We start from the raw sequence: 14,340 nt of genomic DNA on the forward strand, positions 1-14,340 counted from the left end.
CACCCACAATATAACACGGACCACAACTCCCAGGACCCCTCGGGACACAATAGTAGTCACTCATTACGACCCTGGCGCTAAGCGTAAAACGATGGCGGTAAACGATTACCGCCATCGTTTTCCGCTAGGGCCGATTACGACCCCTGACCGTTAACTACGATGCCACTAGCGGCATCGTAGACAACGCTGCCGCTAACTGCGCCAAGGGCGCGTGCACGCGACCTCCCACACCGTAACTAGCGCCATGGCGGTAAGGTACGCGAATGCCGACCCAAGCGGACATGCACCTTACGCCATCACCCAGCCCGTAAAGTACCTTACCGCCATGGCGCTAACAACGCCATCGCGAATCAACCGCAAAGGGACAAGTCAAGTGAATGCAGCTGCCACAGGTGCACAGAAACAGCACAGGTGAAGGCAATACAGACACAGGAAGCACAAAAAGAGCACACCCCACCCCTGCCCACACCCAGTCACACACCACAATGCTACCGATAGGACTAGCAATGTTGGGGCTGGAGGACCTGATAGCAATGCGAGTGCTACAACAGCAACTACAACAACAACAACAGGCTGCACAGAGGAGACGCAGGAGGAGAAGGAGGGCAAGGCAGGCCCAGCATGCCCCACCAGCACAGCCAGTGCTAACACGCAGGCAGCCCCCAATCCCACGCGTCAGACCCAACCCATTCAACCTCACCGCTGAGCAGATCCACACCCTGTATCGACTGGACCGGGACACCATCACCACCATCGTGGACATGATACACAACGACATCGCCAGCATGATTGAAACACCCACCGCCACCCCCCCCTACTGAAGGTAGTGTCCGTGCTCCACTTCCTGGCCACAGGCACCTACCAGCACACAGTAGGGCACTTGCATGGCATATCACAACCATCGTTTTCGCGTACACTGACGCAAGTGCTGGATGCACTCCTCAAGCACACAGATGACCACATCTCACTACCACGGACTGCCCAGGAGATTGCCAACACCAAAGTGGGTTTCCATGCACTAGCTGGCATACCTGGTTGCATTGGTGCCATCGACTGCACCCATGTGGAATTGACGGTCCCACGTGCCCAGGAGGTACCGTACCGGAACCGCAAACAATTTCACTCAATCAACGTGCAAATGGTCTGTGACTCCAACAGTATCTTCACACATTGTTGTGCCCGATTCCCCGGATCAACCCATGATTCATTTGTCCTGAGGAACTCAACATTACCACGCTACATGGAGCAACAGGCAGGGCCCAGAACCTGGCTACTCGGTGAGTCCAATGTCATGGGCATTGAAATGTGAAGTGGGTGTGTAATTGACATACCAATGCAGGGGGGGGAATGATGCATACTCCAACTGGCGGGAAGGGGGGGGGGGGGAATGATGCATGCTCCAACTGGCGGGAAGGGGGGGGAATGATGCATGCTCCAACTGGCGGGAAGGGGGGGGGAATGATGCATGCTCCATCTGGCTGCGACTAGCATTAGCCACAACACACCCTGAGGCAGCACTCACGTCACCTGACACCTGCATACATGAGGCCTGACCTAAGAAGACCTGACATGTCAATGAAGGTGTCACCCAACCCTGACACAACCACCTACAAGTGCATTGACCATACCGTGACCACATACACTCCAAAGAAATGTACGTCCATGCACGTCACCAACAGCTCCTACTGAAAGGCCTGTTCCCCATGACTGTGCCCAAAGGAGGCACATGATGGACTGGAAGAACAATGCACCAAAACACAGACAGCAAGGCCCACAGACTGTCCCCATGGGCAACAGTCTTGTTCACTGGGGTAATGATGAGCCAGACTGCATTCCCGCTATCATGTGAATGCAACTCTCACGGGACACGTGCCAGGTCACCTACAGAAACAGCCAGAACGGACACAGTGGATCGGCACTCACAAGGCACATGTCACCCCTGCATACCTCGTGCCTTGGAATTCAGAAGCGGCACATGTGAGACATGTGGCACACTCTGTGAAAGTCGATTATAGAGGTATATCCAATAGACGCTCCATAAAGTTGCACCTAGAAATGTACCCAATAGCCTCTAGATAACTGAATTTAGAAGTGTGCCCAATAGCCTCTCTATGGAAAATAGTATTTAGAAAACCGCCCATTAGCCTCTCGTGGGAAAAGTTGCATTAATAAATGTGCACATTGAAAGAGCATATAACCCATCAAATCACACCACCACGCTTACTCTCTCCTTTACATCACCACTCAACTAGAACACAGAGATACTATGACACCATTCGGTATAACTGTTCCCATACTAACACCGCTTACTCCACATCAATCTATGTAAACACTGCTGGTTTCACACCCCCAGCCAGGCGTTTTCCTCAGGCCTAACACAGCCACATCCGTCCTGGATAAATCCTGCCTGAACGAACACATTATCCTGATCTCTCAACCACCACATCTGCCGCTAAGAAGCAGCTATTACACAAGTACCGCACGAGCTGCACACATACCCGGTGCTCACACGCACCTTTTGACTCTCCCTACTCTCTCTACTGATCAGAACTTCGGTTCCCAAGGACGTTCAACCTACCAGCGCCTTCAGACCATACCAATGGTATATAAGGCGCTATATAAGTGCAAAATAACAATAACAATAACAATATAGCGGTTGCACGGTGTGAAACCAGTAGCACAGAAGAAACTGCTGCAAAATCAATGTTCAATGCAATTCATGGTGGCATTTCATGTACATCACTCAAGCTCATCCCTGACGCATACATTCTTGCCCACATACAGGTGATGCAGGCTATCCCCTGAAGAGGTGGCTCCTTACACCAGTCCGAAACCCACAGAACCAGCATGAGGAGGACTTCAACCGTGCCCATTCCCGTACGCGTGTAGTGATCGAGCAAGCTTTTGGCCTACTGAAGGCACGTTTCCGCTGCATCAGCAGGTCTGGCGGGGCACTCCTGTACCGGCATGAGAAGGTTGCAATGGTCGTCATGGCATGTGTCATGCTACACAATATGTGCGTCAGAAGAAATGTGCCCCTGCCCCCTGACGTAGAATTGCTACCACCTGACGATGAGGATGATGAGGGTGGGGATGGGGCACCACCTCAAGGAGGCAGCGATGCACAGGAGGGGCGTGTCATGCGTCAGACTCTCATTGACCAATGCTTCTAGCACACACAGCGTATGCGTGTCACATGGAGACAGCACTCGGCGCACTGTGTGTGTGTGGGACATGCACACTGTGGACTCTACAACAATGTAGCACATGGACGCAATAAAGATGTCAACACATTTGGTTTGTGGTAATGATAAATGTGTATTGCAACAGTGAAATCTTGTGACACACCCCCTCCCCCCTCCCACCTCCCCCCTGAACACCCCAACACACCCCCTCCCCCCTCCCACCTCCCCCCTGCACACCCCAACACACCCCCTCCCCCCTCCCACCTCCCCCCTGCACACCCCAACACACCCCCTCCCCCCTCCCACCTCCCCCCTGAACACCCCAACACACCCCCTCCCCCCTCCCACCTCCCCCCTGAACACCCCAACAATGGTGCAGTAGTGTCCGTGCTACAAGGTGCGGAGTAGTCCTGCTGAACAGGCAAGTCAAGGATGTGTATCCCCTCCCATGGCCCCTGGGGCACCCCTGGCCGTGCTGCGGAGAGTGCGCCCAGATCTACGGACGGGGCTGCTCTGTGCTGAGCTGGTGGTTGATGAGGCTCCACGCCCCACATCCGGTCGCATGTCCGTGATGGTGTGCACAAGTTCACTGAGTTCATTGCGCACAGCCGCTAGCTCAGTGCATATACTCCTTGTGGAGTTCTCTATGGCAGCTGTGACACGGTCAGCTGACCGCTCCATGGCATCCCTTGGCCCACCACACTGTGCCACATGTGCATTGAGGAGGTCAGTCAGTTGTTGCTGCCGTGTTGCAATGTCCTGTAGTGCCTGCTGGTTCTGCTGGCCTATGGCCAGTGCCATTTGCATCTCCGGTGCGATGCCCACCTCAGGCTGGGGGGATGGGGTGGCTGGCCATTCGTCGGAGTCGGACTGCCCCTGTGTGGCATCCGCCTGCAGGGGGCTTAGGGAAATTGCGGGGGAATGTGGATGGGCAGTGGGCCCTTCAACATCAATGTCCTCAATGCTGGCTGGCCCGCTGTCAGAGTCTGCCGCTATGGCTGCACTCTCCCCAAGGGTGCTGCTTGCGGCAGAGGCTGTCCCCTCAGTGGCCACAACTAGTGGCATGTCTGCTGCTGCTGCTGTGTCTGTGTCAGCAGTAGTGGGGGCTGGCACTTGCCTGTCCTCTACCCCAGGCAGGGTTGGTGGCTGCGGTGGGTTCCCTTCCGGACGGCTGGGGTGGATGCCTGCGGGCTGGCCATTCTGGAGGAACAGGATGCGGTGTTGCCCTCTTCCTGGGGCTCTGTGTCGGAATCTGTGGTGGAGCAAAGGAGGGATGTGTTATTGATGGGTCCGCGGACATTGGACGTGCATTAGGGGATGACATCTATACAGTCGGTGCATGCAGCGCATTTCATACAGGTTTGGTGGCTTTTGTGTGGAGGTAGCATGGTGCTATATGTGTTCCAGCAGTTAGGGTGTGCATGCTGCTTGTTTGCAGGGTGGTGTTGGGATGTGTCTGTGCACGTTCACCTGTCGATGTGTTGCATGTGCACTATGGGGCAACTGGGTACTTCGCACAGTGGGGCTTTGTTGAGTGTGGCATGCATAGCTCTGGCCACCTACCTGCGTCTCCTGGGGTCGGCACTCCTCTCTCCATGGCTCCGACACCTTCAATGCTCTCCATCCCTATGGTGGATGCGCATATTTCCTCCCACGCCTGGAGCTTGATAGGTGATTCTGAGCCTCCGCCAGTTGACATGGCTAGGTTGCGGTTAGCCGAAATGATGCTACGGACACGGAGCCTCAGATCATCCCAGCGCTTGCGGCACTGCTGGGCTGTGCGGGGTGCGGCCCCCACTGCACTCACTCGCTGTGCCACTAGGGCCCATATCGCCTTCTTCTTCATGATAGCCGCCCTTGTCATCTGTGTCGAGAATACGACTTCCGCATTCTCTTGCAGGGTCTCTGCCAGCATGTTAAGTTCCTCCTTGGTGAAGCGGTCTTGGCGCTGCCTGTCACATGCCTTTTTAACAACTTTGGGCATGTTGGATGTGGTTTTGGGGTGGGTGATGGGTGTGGATGGTTATGGGGGCCGGATGAGGTATGGTAGTGGAGGATGGCGATGGATTGTGTTTTTAAAGATGGCCGCCATGCCATTTCCCGTTCCTGCGCGATGGCGCTATTTCCGCCTCCGCCCATTTACGGTGACCGCTAACTGCGGTGACCGCTAAGTACGGTGACCGCTATGGTGTGCTTGGCGGTAGTGCTCCATGGACGGTGTGCGATGGCGGTAAGGGCCGTTTTTGGCCCATTAGCGCCATGGCGTACTTTACATTACCGCCATGGCGTAAAGCACGTGCCCGATGGGTCGGAATTAGGTGCTATTTACGTCTTCGCTACTCGGCGTTAACGTAATTTACGCCATGGCGGTAATTTACGGAACTTACCGCCAGGGTCGTAATGAGGCCCACTGTGTGCTTTACGAAATTGACAGCTACAAGGTAAGATTAATTTCACAATACGGGTATTCGTGAACAAACCACATACCCCACTCAAAGGTTACGGCTCCATGAAAAAGATGTAAAAACTTAATCACAAACAGTTAAGAATCCAGTCATGTGAGTGTGACGGCACCTTATATACGAGCAGCCATCCAAGATGGCGTTCAGAACAACCGACACACGCAATGCGGCATCTACAGAAATCCAGGTGAGAATTGAGATACCAGTGCCTTCGTAGGCCTTTGACCGCGAGCAATACCAAACTCTATCTTATAGAATCTGTACAATGACGGCAAGCTAATACGTAGCCTGTGTCGCATAATAGGCGTAAGCGCTGCCCACAGGCTATCAATTATCAGCGATGCCTTATCTTAAAATTCTACATAATGGCTGTAATCTAGCATGTAACATTTGCCACAGCATGGTCATAAACATGTGGGCTAAATGAACTCAAACACCGATACCCGAGGGTATTTGGCTATGGACAGATATCTCAAGTGTAAGGAAGGGGGTAACGGTGCTCTAAACCCGCAATATTGGTGCTGTAAGCCCGCACCAGCAACAACAATGCGCACCTTATCCATAAAAAGAGACACATAGATATAAAGGCAATTGCTCAAGGGACTCTGTTGTTTTTTCTACAGGAATAAACCGAAAGGAGGAAACCCATAGAACAGAGGAATCGATCCTGCATCTTCCCTCACACAAGATCAAGTAGTGAAGACAGGTGAATAAATTCTCTGAGTTTTTTTGTTGTTGTTTTTTGGTCTTGCTGTGTTATACTTCCCCATGGGGGAGTAACTAAGTACACAAAAGAATGGGAAACTAGCATCTATTGCCCATTTATTCACAGATTCCAGCAAGGAATACATCTAGTTGAGCCCAAGCACTGCTCATCATATACCAGAAGAAACAAGAATACTCTCCATAGAATACAGGTAAAAAGCCTTTTCACCCCTAGAAGTTGTGGATAAATAACCCCACACACTAACAGTAGAAACTCGATTGTAGAAGCACTTTAGGACTGATGATAGTTCCATTTGTCTTTCTTGTCTCCTTTACCTTTTAGGACTTAGGGATTGATTCCATAAGCCCACTGGATACCGGAAAATATCCTCACAACTTGCAAAGACTTGAAGATTGCACGTAGAATACCAGAGTCACAAGTATTCGTCCTGAAGAAAGCGGCTACTAAATAATCCCGCTGAAACCGGTTGACTTTTTCTAAGCAGTACTGGATTGATTACCCAGACTCCGATACCCCACATACATAGATGAAAAGGCTTGTATAAAGAAATTATCATAGCTACTTACTTCTAATTCACTATGAGGTGAACAGAAAACTAGCTTTTTAAACATTCTTTGACCATTGGTCATATAACCTTTTTGTGATAAGACACTCATACTGGAGGCGGTAACATTAAATATTCATACCGACTCACACCATGTGTGCACTTACTTTTAGAAATTAGGAACGTAGTGAGAGAGGAAAGGGTCAGGACCTTCACATCCCACTTGTAGGCGGCACACCAGCACTAACTAGGGCTGGCATCGTCCTTGTAGGAGGTTCCTCACACATGGGGCTAACAAGAGCATCGCTAGGGGCCTAGCTGTAGGAATAACTTTCCAACAATCTTCCTTCTGTCATTTTTGTGATATAACGTTTAAGGTATAGACAGGAGACGATCACCTTTCGACTCCATTTTGTTGTTACTTGATTCCAAAAAGTGACCTGAACATTGGAGAGTTACAAAAAGCAGATGCTCATATGAGGAAGAGGAGATCATTTGGAATTCTTAATCAGACAAAAAGGGAGAATTACTTTTCCACTAAATTGATAGAAGCCTTCGATTCTATTCCATATGAACACAGGTTGTTCAGTCATACTGCAGCAGTATTCATAATTTTCTTTATCCCATGGATCCAGACAATGGTGAATGCGAAGTGGTTGCAAATCACTCGCTTGGAACTCTTGCAGACGATCAACAATACTATAAAGGAGTTCAATGCTATAAAGGAAGAATTGAGAGCCTTAAGACTGATGACTCTCCAGAATAGGTATGACCTGGACATGATTACAGCAATAGATGGAGGTGTTTGTGCCAAAATCGCAGAATCATGTTGCACATTCATACCTTCTCACGATGACTAGAATGGGATCTTGACCGAGGTCATAACGTTAATGAACTTGCACATCAAGATAGAAGATGAAGTAGAAGGTATTGCAGATGACAGCTGGTTTGCATCAATCTTCTCATGGGTTCCACAATGGGTGGTGAATATTTTTAAGTTTCTTGGAGCACTATTGGTGATGATCATGTTTGGGTTCTGTGTAATCAGTATAATAATTGCACACTGTAAAAAGACAGCAAAGAAAGCAGTAGGAATGAAGGTCATGATCAATGTTTTGTCTGGGTTTGGACCCAAGAGGCTGACAGATGAAGAGATCAGAAAATATATAGAAGCGAGCATTCTAGCACCTGAGGGAACAAGGTTCCTGTATCCGAGGAACCACAAGAAGTATGTGGGATGATGCACTTACTGTAGCCCGAATGGACAATGTAGTCACATGACTTGGAGTGTTGATGACCATGTAAAATCAGTAGGATCTCTGAAAGGAGTAATGAAGATATGGACTCCAAAGAAGCACTTTTTCAAACAAGGATGTCTAGATGTGAAGACAGATGGGAGAGTGGTCGATGAATAAAACAGAGGGGGGAGTGTAGAGGAGGAGCCAATTGCCTCTACCAGAAGTCCCAACCCCATTTTGCCTATATGTTGGAAGCTGGAAATTGCGACATGCACAATGCCAGTAATGATCCCTATATCCCAAAGAATCTTCAAAACAAAGTATCCATTGAGAAAGCGCTATAGAATATACACGGAATGAGATGACAGTCTCTTAGGGGCGATCCCAGACGAAGTGCGAAGATGAATGAAAGGAAATATTGGTGACATCACATGAAGTCAAGACTACGTGCCAAGAAGAGATGACAAAGAAGAGAATGCATAGACCTTATAGAATCTGATGACGAGATAAAGAATAGAGTAACCTTTCATGTGCAAAATCAAGATTGCATGTGGGAAGAACACTGAAGAAAATGCAAGCCATTTTATAATTGTACAGATACTGCAATGCAAGTAGACTAAGTAACCATGAAGGCTGGCTAAATGTAGTGAATAGGCTGCAGGCGGGCCACCAACATATATATGTATAGAATCTGTATATTTGATGCCACAACTTTAGTAATCCAGGACCGTGAAAGAGAAGGGCTGAAATTATGGCGCAGCAGAGAAAAACAGCTGACAATCAAGGAATCATCGAAAAGGCTCTCTGGCCCAGTGTCAAGGGTTGGGGCAGCAAGAACTGGTTATCTGTTCAAGGAGATACAAAGAATGTGAGAAGCAAGGCGAGCTCCTGTTAAGGTGCAACGGAAACACTATGAGTGCCAAGTTGTATTCATTTAATTTAATTAAAAGCAAAGAAGGAGCTCAAACACGGTCTCCTGTCACATGGGGTAGATGGAAATAGAACATGCAAGCAGCACTGAGACTTGAAGATAAGAACGTGCTCACACTCACTTCTATTCTGAATTCGAATGGCTGATGGCATAAGTGATGATGGGCTAATTGAGTGGGGAGGTCAAGTTGACCCACAAGCACCTGGGGAACCAGCTTGCGTGATGCTAGCAAGTCAAATGTTCCAGACTTGTACAAGCATGCCAACCAATTATAGAGGGCCATGTATTGCAGAGCCCTATAGTTTGAGAGCCAAAGGTCTGTCATGTATCTAACAAATATTGAGGATGACTTGCACAAGGGGTGGGCATAAATTGTCCACCTGACTATATAGAGTCCAATCACAAGCCAATCCCCTACAGAAAGTATGTTCCCCCGTAGACCTATCACAATCCCAAGTAGGTTTTCTTAGTTTCCCACATAGTATGACATCACGAATGACAGGTTTTCGATATAAAAACATTCTTTTTTTATGTGATACATTGAGATTATGCTGTGAGATGTCGTTGATGTCCGTTGTACTCCCTGTTTTAGATAATTGATAATGAAACAGATGTTGATTGCCAACTTCCTGAGTCGGTCTTGTTATTGGTGTAAGAGTTATTCTGCATCACATTCATGTAACAACACGCTACCTCATTTAAAAGGGCCTAATTGTTCAAGTGCCTGATGGTCCTGCAACTAACTATACTGCAAAGCCTTATGGGCTTTACCACTTCTGTAAGCCCATGCTTGCCAATACACATTTCCAAGTGGCAAGTGCAACAAACATGGCTGTCTTTCTAATGCCTTATGAAATAGTGGTTCAGGATTTCCTTTCTAACTTTTTTTCATTCTGGTAGTTCATTATGACAATGCATATATACATCTTTTACCCCCACAATGGTAAAGGGTTATAAAGTTAAGGGTTACTCATGTTTGGGTCTCAAAGGGCCAAGGAACAAAACCCCTGTTCCCACTGTACTCCTCACCCACCCAAAGTAAGCAACACACCCTGTGTTCACCCAGGACCTCACACGTTACCTCTCTCCCTACTATCATTTTTCATCTGTCTACTTTATCTTCTAATCCTACTCCTCCTCCTTACTGTCCTTTCCCTCTCCTCTCATGGGGTTTCTGGAGCTATGTCCTCAATCTGACCTCCTCTTTCGACATCCCTATCCTAAAGCTGTTCCTAACTTCTCTCTCTCGCCCTCTCACTCTCTCTCTATCTCTCTCTCTTTTCTTCACTTCAACCACATCTATCCTGTCGCCTCTGGAATTCTCAATCTGTCTGTAGCAAAACATAATTCCTCCCTGAGCACTTTGACTTACATAAACCCAAGCACTCTTTAAATGGCCATCACCGAAACCTTGATCTCTAATCAAGACACTGGGCCTCATTACGAGTTTGGAGGTAGCCATGCCGCTTTTAGCGGCATGGCTACCCCCAAACTGGGTACAGGGTCCCAAAAATAGGGAATTACCGGGCCATGCCGACTTTAGCAGGCCCGGTAATTCCCATTCTTGGGGCCCCAGACCCGGTACATCCCCATTCCCATTTGAGCCCCCATAGGGATCAATGGGAATGGGGAGGATGCTAACAACGGGCCGTTAATGACGGGCCCGTTGTTGGCATTCTGGTCTGCTAGCGGGTCCCGCTGCAGACCTCGTAATGAGGCGGCCCTGGATAAATGGTGCCGGTCCCTACGTTGTAATGAGGCCCACTGTCACTATGGCTGCTCTCCACATGGAGTTACCACCATCTCCCATTCCCCTTGAGAAAATAAGAAATACAGCAATGCTTATCCAAGGATCAGCAAGGACACTGCACTGGCTTTACTTCTTGCTGTGTCTTTACACCCTCCTCCTTCAACCACATCTCTGTCCAAATTCCTGCTCCTACCTCTCCCATTATCCTTCTCAACTACCCTCAACCAGCACTATCAAGCTCTTCTTCTGTGATCGAAAAATATTACATGAAACACTCCCAACTCCCGACATGATAATATTGGGGACAGTCCTCCAATATGACCATGATCCATGAACTACAACTGTACCTTCCCACTCATACCTACGATATCTTCTTGATCTTGTTTTCCTATCTACCAACCTTAATGCCTCTGCCCTCAATCCCTCTCCCTCATTATCCACTACACTCCTTCAATTCTTCCTCTACTCATGCTCTCCCTCATCCATCACCGTAGGACTCCATGCCCACTTAGCTGGAACAGGTCAACTGCTCCCACTAACCTCTCACTACTCTACTTGACCAATCTATTGAAATGTCCTTCATTCAATTCAATAAAATACTGGCTACCCCATAAATGATCACTATTCTACCCACTTCCTCAGCCCCTCCCACGACAATCTCTCCAGCCATTTAACAGCTGAGGACAGCAATGCACCTTCATTTACACAATTGGGGCAAACATTGATGCCCTCATCTTTTTAGTGTCTACAAATACTCTATCCATGCCCTCACTATGAAATTACATTAACCTGCTCAAATCCACTTACCTGTAGCCGGCTTGACCGCTGTGCTTCCTACACCTCTGTAATGTATCTGTATATTCCCTCAAAGTACTTCTTGACACAGGCCTGCAGTATATATGTGTATTTCCTGCTTATAACCTGTATATATGTTTTATTTCTGCTCATAACCTGTAACTCTGTAACCTAAGCCTTGCATTTTCTTTAACGGCTGTGTCCCAATACCCATGGGTCTGCTGCGCATTAGAAATTAATAAACAAACAAACAGACTGCTGCTTATGGCTCTGGAAAATAATCTTATGAGACAGATTTGATATCTTCTTTCCTCTTTCACCTTCATAAACTATGAAAAGGCCTGCAGCCCATGTTCTCTCACAGAAAAGAAACACTCAATCTACTTTCTCTGTGCTGACTGCTTTCATCCTATATCTCCAAAATCTACAAAAAACGGAATGCCCTTTTTTCTCTTCTATCTCTCCCACCCACTTCCACCTTATCGCTATCTTCAATTGCCCTCACACTTTCCTTCATATCCACTTCTTTCCTACCTCCTCCACTGAACGCATCCCTTGATCAGTCAACCAATCCTTGGCTACAGTTGATCCCTTTGCATCACAAACACTCAAACAGCTTGTAGCTTGCACCTTTCATCTCCTTTACCTCACCTCCCTTTTCAATCTCCTTCTCTCAACAAGTATCTTCGAGCCTGTTAAAAATAGCCACTGTCATACCCATACTAAAGAAACACACTGCAGACCCTAACAATTCCTCATTCTATGGACCTGTCTCTCTCATACTCCACCATTCCAAAATCCTCAAAAGATATGTCTTGTTACACTTATCATCAGCGTCCTTGAGTACAAGTCACATACAACCCCCTACAATCTAGAGTTAGGAGCAAAACACCCAACTGAACCTGCTATCACCCACAACTCCAACTTTCTCAAAATTGATTACCACTCTTACCTCTTATCAATCCTTGTTCTACTTGATCTCTCTGCAGCCTTTTACACTGTGGCTCACATCTTTCTCCACCAAACTCTTTCCTCCCTTTGCTTCAGGACTCCATACTTGACTGGATGTTCTCAGTTCCCTCTGACTGCTACTTCTCTATCTTTTTGAACTCGAACATCTTCTCCCCCATACCATTTCTAGTGAGTTTCCATCAAGGACTAGTCTTTGGTGCAGTCCTCTTAACCCTTTTTATTGCCTGTGCTGTTAAGCTCATCCCGTTCTTTGACTTTAACTGCACCCTCTTCACTGATGATTGCCAGATTGTTTTATTTTTTTCCTCTATTGCCCTACTATGCCATAATGCATCACCAGCTGCCTCACCACCCTCTGTCACTGGATGTCTCTTCACCTACATGATACTAAACCTCTCCAAAACTGTGGTAATATTTCCCTCAACCTCTAATGCTGTCCCGAGTCTCCCCTTTCCCAATTCCCTCCTTTAAACTCTTTAAGTTCATCATGTCCACTGCTACCATATTCAGACACGAACTTAACAATATCAGGAATATCTGCGCCCAACTCATGCACCAATCAGCAAAAACTCTGATATCGAACCTGCCGCTCAGAAAATGGGTTACTGGTCTTTCCTACTCCTCTTTCTGGCTACTCCTTGCCCCCTCAACAAAGTCCTTAGATTTAAAATACACACCCTCTTCTACCTATACAGATCCTATCTCCCTTCATTGTACTACCACAATGCTGGATGGATTGTCATGGAAAAAGTGCTCACTTTTCAATCTTATCCTGATACAGAGTCGTACCCCATCAAGGCAAAGAGAATATTCTTCTATAAAATCTCCCCGTCCCTATCAAGATGGAGGGTTTATTCTGCTACAGATTTCTCCCATATCCCCAACAAGGGGGAGGAGTATATTCTGCTAGAGAGTCTCCCCATCCCTATCAACGGGGATATTATTCTGCTACAGAGTCACCCAATCAAGGAGGAGAGTTGATTCTGCTATGGAGTCATCCCCTTCAAGTGGCAGAGTTTGGTGTGCCACAGAGTCCATCCCTTGAAGGGGAAGAGTTTATACTGATACAAAGTCTCTCCCTTCATGGGAGAGATGTTATCCTGATACAGAGGCTCCAACATCAACGCAGATAGTTTATTCTGCTAATGAGTTCTCCACTATCCCCAAATTGGGGGAGAATTTATTCTGCTACAGTGTCTCCCCTTAAAGGGGTGGGTAGTTCAGTCTTCTACCAAGTCTCCCCTATTGTATTCTGATATTATGGTGTCGATTCATGGAATTGATGTGCGCCGAAAATTCGCGCCCAGAGGTGCCAAAACGTGCGATTCGCAGTAAAAGTGCGAAAATCGCAGTGCAAGTGCAAAAATCGCAGGGAAACCAGCGCACATCAATTCATGGAAGGCTGTGTGCGAGAAAAATATCGGATGTGCGCTGAAAAAGTGCACGGCGCACGCCGGCGCACAGGATATCTAACGGCGTGCGCCACGGCCACAGCGAAATCGCACATAGCGCGGCACACACAACAAAAGTAGGCGGAACACGGGGCGTAACACTCGGAATGGGGAAGAACTTGTCAAAATGTGGGCGTCACGGGGGAAGTACAGGAGGCAAGTTCGCGGAACGCCCACACACTCGACTACAACACGTATTCATGGAATCCAATAGACCAAACCAGCGCTCGGTCAAACCAGCGCACAGGCCCAAACACGTCCGCCACAAAAAAGCAGGCGGTAGTG

Source organism: Ambystoma mexicanum, chromosome 8, assembly GCF_040938575.1.
Source record: "Ambystoma mexicanum isolate Mex_15411 chromosome 8, UKY_AmexF1_1, whole genome shotgun sequence".
NCBI lineage: Eukaryota > Metazoa > Chordata > Amphibia > Caudata > Ambystomatidae > Ambystoma > Ambystoma mexicanum.